This window comes from Arachis ipaensis, chromosome B05 (assembly GCF_000816755.2).
Source record: "Arachis ipaensis cultivar K30076 chromosome B05, Araip1.1, whole genome shotgun sequence".
Lineage (NCBI taxonomy): Eukaryota > Viridiplantae > Streptophyta > Magnoliopsida > Fabales > Fabaceae > Arachis > Arachis ipaensis.
In genome coordinates this window covers 130,530,181-130,538,369 of record NC_029789.2, presented here as the reverse complement: position 1 = coordinate 130,538,369, position 8,189 = coordinate 130,530,181, and the positions used below count along the sequence as shown (strand labels likewise).

Here is an 8,189-nt window from a genome sequence, read left to right as displayed (position 1 = left end):
CACTCTTATTGATGGCTTGAGCAAATCAAAGAGAATCTCCCGTGCTTTGGAGCTTCTTGTCGAGATGCATGATAGAGGTCAACCCGCTAATGTAGTCACTTACAATTCGTTGTTGGATGGGATGCTCAAAAACCAACAACCTAACAAGGCAGATATATTCACTTACAATATACTTATAGATGGCCTATGCAAAGGTGGAAGACTTATAGATGCAAAAGAGATTTTTCAAGATCTTTCCGTTAAAGGCTATCGTCCAAATGTGAGGACATACAATATTATGATCAATGGGCTCTGCAAAGAGGGCTTGTTTGAAGAAGCATTGGCACTCTTGTCAAAAATGGAAGGCAATGGTTTCTTACCAGATGCTGTGACTTTTGAAACTGTTATCCGTGCTTTGTTTGAAAAAGATGAGAATGACATGGCGGAGAAACTTCTTCAGGAAATGGTTGCTAGAGGCTTATTGAATTGATAAAAGAAGGTAAGATACATCAACTCAAATTGAAATTGCATCTCATTGTTGCTGAATATGTATCATAGTTTTGTAAATTCTGTGTCTGTCGGGTCAGAGGACTTTGGCAATGCCATGACATCAATATAATTTTGCACTTTCGATTTTTGCAATTGCTATCATCCTTTTTAATTCCACTACTTTATTGATTCTTTAGATTATATTCCTAGTTATAGCTTACAGATTTAGTGTTTAAGATCTGTTTATAGCAATCGAGTGTTCTTTACTGTTATTCTCTGAGATCATATATTTATCATGCTACAAACTAAGCAAAACTAAAATGATTGAAAATTTTGTTTTGTTGTTTGTTCTCTGTTATTCTGTTGTGCAACTTATTTTTCCGTAACTTTGTAGGTACCAAATATATATATATAATATCAAACTAATTCCTATGACTGTTTTATCATAAGCAACCATGAGCTATTGTTTATTTGATTGAATCCTCTGGGAATTGTCGTAAAAGGAAATTTAAGTAGGTAATAAGGATTTATTCTCCGGCTATATAGTTTTCACTTCCATCTTAAAAATAAACCCACCTTCTAAAATGCATGTCCCCTTTTTTCATCAACCTAAGCAACATTGAGTCAAGGTTAATATGGTTCATTTATCTCAAAATTTTTGGCCATTTTCTTAATGCTACTCAGTTGTATTGCGTGGAAATTGCTTCTGTTGAAAATATGTACATTATGAAGTATTTTTTCGGAGAATGTTTTTCTGTTAATTCTTAGATAAATTACCTCGTTATTTCTTGTGTAGACATTATTCTATTGTCTCTGTTTATTAGCATTTTGAAAAAAGTTACTAGCTTTGAGTTTTGTTTTGTGGTGTTTGAGATGGGAATGTTAAAACTTAAAAGTGAAACAATATAGAATTCTTTGGAATTGCAGTTGATTTTATTTGGTAAATTTATTTGCATAATTATTGCATTTATTTATTTATTATTTATTTTCAATTAGATGTTTGACTATGATATAGCTTTATTGCTGAATATTTCATATTTATGAAACTGATTTTGATCTTGTATTGGTGGTTGACTTAGGTTGAGGCTTGACATGGCTTTCATCCTTGTTTTTTTTCTCAAAGGTAGAATTTCATTTCATGAAAATTAGGATTTGGGTCCACGATGGACCACTTACAATACTAAAAGAGAGATTTCCCAACAAAACTTATCTAAATCAGGAAACAACATTGAAAGGGAAGGAAAGAGTAAAGTGAAAACTTCTTCAGACATTTCTAATCTTCTTCGCATTCCTCAGTTGAGCAAGCACGCTTGGAATTCTGATTCACTCCTTCTGGCTCGTTCAAGGACACAAGCCTCATCGAACTCTTCACCGTCAAACATGAATCTGTTGCGAGCCTTCCATATCTCCCACATCAGGTTTGCAGCTTCTCTCAATTTCTTCACGCCATTTCTGCTTCTTTTCAACTTCTCAGTTAACTCTATCCACTGTTGCCATACTTCTTGGTCCGTTTGACTTCCAGGGGCTCCAATTTCGGATCTGAGCCAAGTGGACCATGACTGACCACAGCTAATTATGCAGTGTTGGACTGTTTCTTCCATCGCGGTACATCTTCGACAGGTTGGTGGTATTGTTCTGATTCTTCCATGGAGGTGTTGGTTCACCGGCAATCCCTTGTGCATTACTTTCCAGAGGAAGATTCTTATTTTCGGTTGCACTTTCAGGTCCCAAATAGAAGTCCAGAGCTTCTTCTGCTGGCAGTGGAGTGGCATCAGATCGAGTGGAGGGTGGTAGAACTAGTGCGCCAGTAAATATCCTGAAGCCACGGTGTAGCAACCCTTTTTCTCCCTTGGCCAGGTAACTGAATCTTCCCCTTCCCCAATTTCAGTTTGTAAAATATTCTGTGCAATATCTGTACTGAATTGTTCTGCAATGAGCTGTTGGTTCCATTGCTTGTTTTCGTTTAGGAGTTGATTAACCCAAATTAGTTGTGAGTTAGTAGGAATTAACATCTGAGTAGATAATGCTTGTTGATTTTTGATCCAAGAGTCCTCCATTTACATATGGGTAAATACCAATCTACCATGTTATATGTATAAATTTAACTGGCTACACATTAATCCAAACTATGCTGAAGCTCTCTAGTGTGAATTTTCCTTTATACTTTGTTTTGTATTTGGCCCCTACGGAATCAATTGTGAGACACTAGAGTTCTTCTCAACTAATTTGGTTTCTTGTTGAATCCATACTCACTAGATTTTAAACTTCAAAAATCACTTCATCTCAAACGGATGAAATATTGCTGTTGCTATAAATTTTGCAAAGCCAATCTTTGCATTATAATTTGGTTCTTCATTTATATACTTCCATTCTAACTTTGTGTGGTGCGTGCTGCATAAAACAGTTGTAGACTTAAGCAAACAGTACTCCAAATAAACATTTGATACTGCGAAGGGAATAATTTTGCTTTATGGTGAGAGTATATGATATACAATGTGTTTTGGATATTGCAAGTTCATCAAGAGTTGTTTGAGACTCTACAGAAAGGGAAAATTTTAATATAGTTAACCAATTCTTTGTTCATTTTCACTGACATACAAAATGGGAGCTCAAGTTGAATAGTATTTTTTATTTTTTATTTTTTATTTTTTTCAGTTTTCGTTATGCAATCTACAATGCAGTTCTTTTCAGGTTTTACCATTTGTAGGCATAGGTAATTTAACTTTTGTTATGTCATTAAAAAGTTGCGATTCTACCTTGGAGCAGAAGAAAAAATGGTTAACTAAATTAAAAATTTTGGTGCTGGTAATTGTTGGCGCTATAAATTGTGACCGCTAGTATATTTTATATGGAGTATTTATTATGAAATGTAAATATAAAATTTACTAATATTATATGATAATTTTTTGTGTCAATATTATATGATAATTTATTATTTATTGTTAATTTTCTAGTATTAGGTCCTGCAAGATATCATAGGTTAAGTTTCACCTAATCAATTTATAAGAAGTTATTATATTGTTTTACATGTAACTAATTTTTTATATTATTGAAGTTGAATTATATTGTTTATTATTGTCTTATATATTATTGAATTTGAATTAAATTAATAATAATGTCATGTGACTTTGGATATAGTCTAGTTAATACAATATAGTAGAAACAGATATTACAGTAAAAACATGAATGACTAATATATTTCTAGTCATGAGAACACGATACTTAAAGTGTTTTTCTTTTCTACCACCTCAATACATCAAATCTATTAAAATCTTTGGTTACATCATCTTCCAAATACCTATCTATCTCATTCTTATTGAGTTTACTTGGCTTTATTTTCTATGTTTGCTTCCATTTTCTCAAAGGATCTTTAATCATATCGCTATCATTTTCACTTATCTTTAAACTAAAATTTGGTTCGATATCTGAAGAAAAATTAGCATTGAGTGTTAGCTAATTTTGCCTCCAAATACTAATTTTCCCTGCACATATCCTTCGAATTCCTAATTTTTTTATCATCATTCAATCATAATTTTTCTCCAAATAATTTTTTTTATCACCATCATTCAACGATGGTGAACACTTTCCGGGCTCCAATAATAGTACGATAGCTCCAGCATCTTTGTACTGGTTTTGTTCTTTTCAAATTTAATACTCATGCTTTACTTCAAAATCTTTTGTTCGATAAATTTTTATTTCAGAAGTCAATTACATTATTTTTTGTCAATGTGACTTATTCAGCCATCATAACCTATTCGAATAATATACATGTTATGTAATTTTTTTTTGTCATTATAGTACTAATTCTATGTTATTATTTTTATCGTATTTGTTATGTATATAAGGGCATTTAAGTAAATTCCTCTTCATCGGAATTTCACATGTTTCCGTTGAGCGGGTATCTCAATCCCAAAAGTAGAGTGTCAAAATATATATTCAACACAATGACCCAAAGTAGAGTGTCACTTGATGTTCAAAGTTACAATATCATGATTAATGGCTTGTGCAAAAGTAAAATGGTAGATGACACCTTGAATCTCTTTGAAAAAATGCGTCGCAAGGACTTGGTTCCAGACACGATAACTTTTAGTATTCTTATTGATGGCTTGTGCTAATTAGGGAGAATATCTTGTGCTTCAAAGCTTCTTGTTGAGATGCATGATAAAGGTATATAATCACATACAATTCCTTTCTTGATGCTTTATGCAAAAACCATCATGTTGACAAAGCACTTGTTTTATTCAACACAATTAAAGATCAAGGCATTCGCCCAAATATATGTACATACAACATACTTATAGATGGCTTGTGCAAAAGTGGAAGATTTAAAAATGTAAAAGATTTTTCAAGATCTTTCTGTTAAAGGCTATCGTCCAAGGTTGTTAGGTATCTAGAGGCCTATTGCAAGGAGAAAAGTAGGTGAGATTCTTCTTGTTAGACATCACAAAAGGTTGTTTGTATCTCTTTCTTTTTAACTTGTGTTTTGTTACCTTCTTGCTAATCACTGTGCAATATCTGTACTGAATTGTTCTGCAATGAGCTGTTGGTTCCATTGCTTGTTTTCGTTTAGGAGTTGATTAACCCAAATTAGTTGTGAGTTAGTAGGAATTAACATCTGAGTAGATAATGCTTGTTGATTTTTGATCCAAGAGTCCTCCATTTACATATGGGTAAATACCAATCTACCATGTTATATGTATAAATTTAACTGGCTACACATTAATCCAAACTATGCTGAAGCTCTCTAGTGTGAATTTTCCTTTATACTTTGATTTGTATTTGGCCCCTTTGGAATCAATTGTGAGACACCAGAGTTCTTCTCAACTAATTTGGTTTCTAGTTGAACCCATACTCACTAGATTTTAAACTTCAAAAATCACTTTTCTCATGAAACTCAAACAAAAATCACTTCATCTCAAACGGATGAAATATTGCTGTTGCTATAAACTTTGCAAAGCCAATCTTTGCATTATAATTTGGTTCTTCATTTATATACTTCCATTCTAACTTTGTGTGGTGCGTGCTGCATAAAACAGTTTTTAGACTTAAGCAAACAGTACTCCAAATAAACATTTGATACTGCGAAGGGAATAATTTTGCTTTATGGTGAGAGTATATGATATACAATGTGTTTTGGATATTGCAAGTTCATCAAGAGTTGTTTGAGACTCTACAGAAAGGGAAAATTTTAATATAGTTAACCAATTCTTTGTTCATTTTCACTGACATACAAAATGGGAGCTCAAGTTGAATAGTATTTTTTATTTATTTATTTTTTTTCAGTTTTCGTTATGCAATCTACAATGCAGTTCTGTTCAGGTTTTACCATTTGTAGGCATAGGTAATTTAACTTTTGTTATGTCATTAAAAAGTTGCGATTCTACCTTGGAGCAGAAGAAAAAATGGTTAACTAAATTAAAAATTTTGGTGCTGGTAATTGTTGGCGCTATAAATTGTGACCGCTAGTATATTTTATATGGAGTATTTATTATGAAATGTAAATATAAAATTTACTAATATTATATGATAATTTTTTGTGTCAATATTATATGATAATTTATTATTTATTGTTAATTTTCTAGTATTAGTTCCTGCAAGATATCATAGGTTAAGTTTCACCTAATCAATTTATAAGAAGTTATTATATTGTACATGTAATAATTTTTTATATTATTGAATTTGAATTATATTGTTTATTATTGTCTTATATATTATTGAATTTGAATTAAATTAATAATAATGTCATGTGACTTTAGATATAGTCTAGTTAATGCAATATAGTAGAAACAGATATTATAGTAAAAACATGAATCACTAATATATTTCTAGTCATGAGAACAAGATATTTGAGTGTTTTTCTTTTCCACCACCTCAATACATCAAATCTATTAGAATCTTTGGTTACATCATCTTCCAAATACCTATCTATCTTATTCTTATTGAGTTTACTTGGCTTTATTTTCTATGTTTGCTTCCATTTTCTCAAAGGATCTTTAATCATATCGCTATCATTTTCACTTATCTTTAAACTAAAATTTGGTTCGATATCTGAAGAAAAATTAGCATTGAGTGTTAGCTAATTTTGCCTCCAAATACTAATTTTCCCTGCACATATCCTTCTAATTCCTAATTTTCGATCATCGTTCATTCATAATTTGTCTCCAAATAATTTTTATCACCATCATTCAACGATGGTGAACACTTTCAGGACTCCAATAATAGTACTATACGTCTGGTATCTTCGTACCTTTTTTTGTTCTTTTCAAATTTAATACTCATGCTTTACTTTAAAATTTTTTGTTTGGTAAATTTTTATTTCAAAAGTCGATTACATTAATTTTTGTCAATGTGACTTACTCAGCCACCATAATCTATGCATGTTATGTAATTTTTGTCATTATAGTACGAATTCTATGTTATTATTTTTATCGTATTTGTTATGTATATAATGATATTTAAATAAATTTTCCTTCACGGAAAGTTCACATTCACGTAGAGCAGGTATTTTAATTTCTGTCTCTCCATTTATTCGCGGGGTTGATCCTAAAATTTTGCGGATACCTATTAGCCTTATTCAGTCGTGAATAATCCCAGCAGGTATTTACAGATGTAAGTTGTTTTGCCGAATATACAACTATGTAGCGATTTAACTATTCATATTGTTATGCAGCAGAGGCTTAAACCAAATGACAATCATATTGCCTCTTAATAAAGTTACACCAAATTCAAACTCCAGCTGAGACTGAGGAGAGGTTTGAGTACTAAAACCTCAAAGTGTGGGTGTGTGAGTAGTGTAATGACCAAAAAGAAAAAAAAAAAAAACTACTATTCAGATTGTTATAGAATTCATATCTAAGAATACTATCTTCTTCCAATTCTGCAGAATCTATTCTGCTTTCTTTGTCTCAAAAAATGTTAATATATTGAAGATACTATAATATTGATGACGTGAAATCTCATAATATATTCTCATCGAAGCAAGCAAGCCCCCATCCCAATAATAATAATAATAAAATTTCAGCATCAAATAAACAAAGATTCATATACATGAATTTTGTGGCTAAAATTTTTATATATGAATAATTTTAATGTGAAATACAAAAATATTTGATTATTTTGGTGTTTTATACGGTTGTGGTAGTAGCACAAAACATTCGTAATATTTTATAATAAAAAATATTATTTTAATAGAAGAAATACAAAACGTCACTAATGGTTTGTACATAACCATAGTAGTGTTTATCACATGGTTTGGTTCATCTTAAATGATTTCACCCTTAATAATATAATATTAAAAAGAAAAAGTTCGAATTTTGTTGGACTATTAATCTTAAATAGAGTAGCAGCCAACAAAACAAAAAATTTGGAACACCAAAACGAACGAGTCTCGTTGCACTTGATAACAACTAATAAATATCTAAGTATAAATTTTTTAATATTCTTTCCTAGCATAATATTAAATATTTTTGGTCTTTCACTTTATCCAAAAAAAATATATAGAATTGGACAAAATTTTATAAATAGGTGTATATTAAGTGTACCAGCAAAATTATGGTAGGTGTGATGCTAATCACTTCAAACACACTAATTCGACCTATTTTAATATTATATTACTCAACAAATTCTCTAAACCATAAACTTTAATTATTCTATTAGTATTTATAATTTTATCAAATTTTTATTTAGATTTTTATAATTTAAAAGTTTGTAATTAAATTCAT

The 8,189-nt window shown here is 30.7% G+C and overlaps 3 protein-coding genes across 12 annotated transcripts in view; all 3 read left to right on the top strand.

Moving 5' to 3' along the window:
• Window positions 1–7,327, top strand: part of LOC107644153 (pentatricopeptide repeat-containing protein At1g63330-like) — a 9,718-nt gene extending 2,391 nt beyond the window's left edge. The window contains exons 1-5 of one of the 7 annotated variants that reach the window (XR_002347187.1): window positions 144–478; window positions 1,548–1,886; window positions 1,991–2,088; window positions 2,193–2,325; window positions 7,142–7,327. The gene's annotated coding sequence lies outside the window, so the exon portion shown is untranslated. Of the gene's footprint in view, window positions 479–1,547; window positions 1,887–1,990; window positions 2,096–2,192; window positions 3,078–7,141 lie in introns of those variants that run through there. The other 6 variants (XR_001621227.2, XR_002347186.1, XR_002347190.1 and 3 more) reach the window with 6 other exon arrangements.
• LOC107644150 (serine/threonine-protein kinase EDR1) overlaps window positions 1–8,189 on the top strand; it is a 129,025-nt gene that overhangs the window by 67,566 nt on the left and 53,270 nt on the right. The window lies entirely within an intron of this gene.
• The window catches only part of LOC107644152 (pentatricopeptide repeat-containing protein At1g62910-like), a 24,397-nt gene that overhangs the window by 5,159 nt on the left and 11,049 nt on the right, over window positions 1–8,189 (top strand). The window lies entirely within an intron of this gene.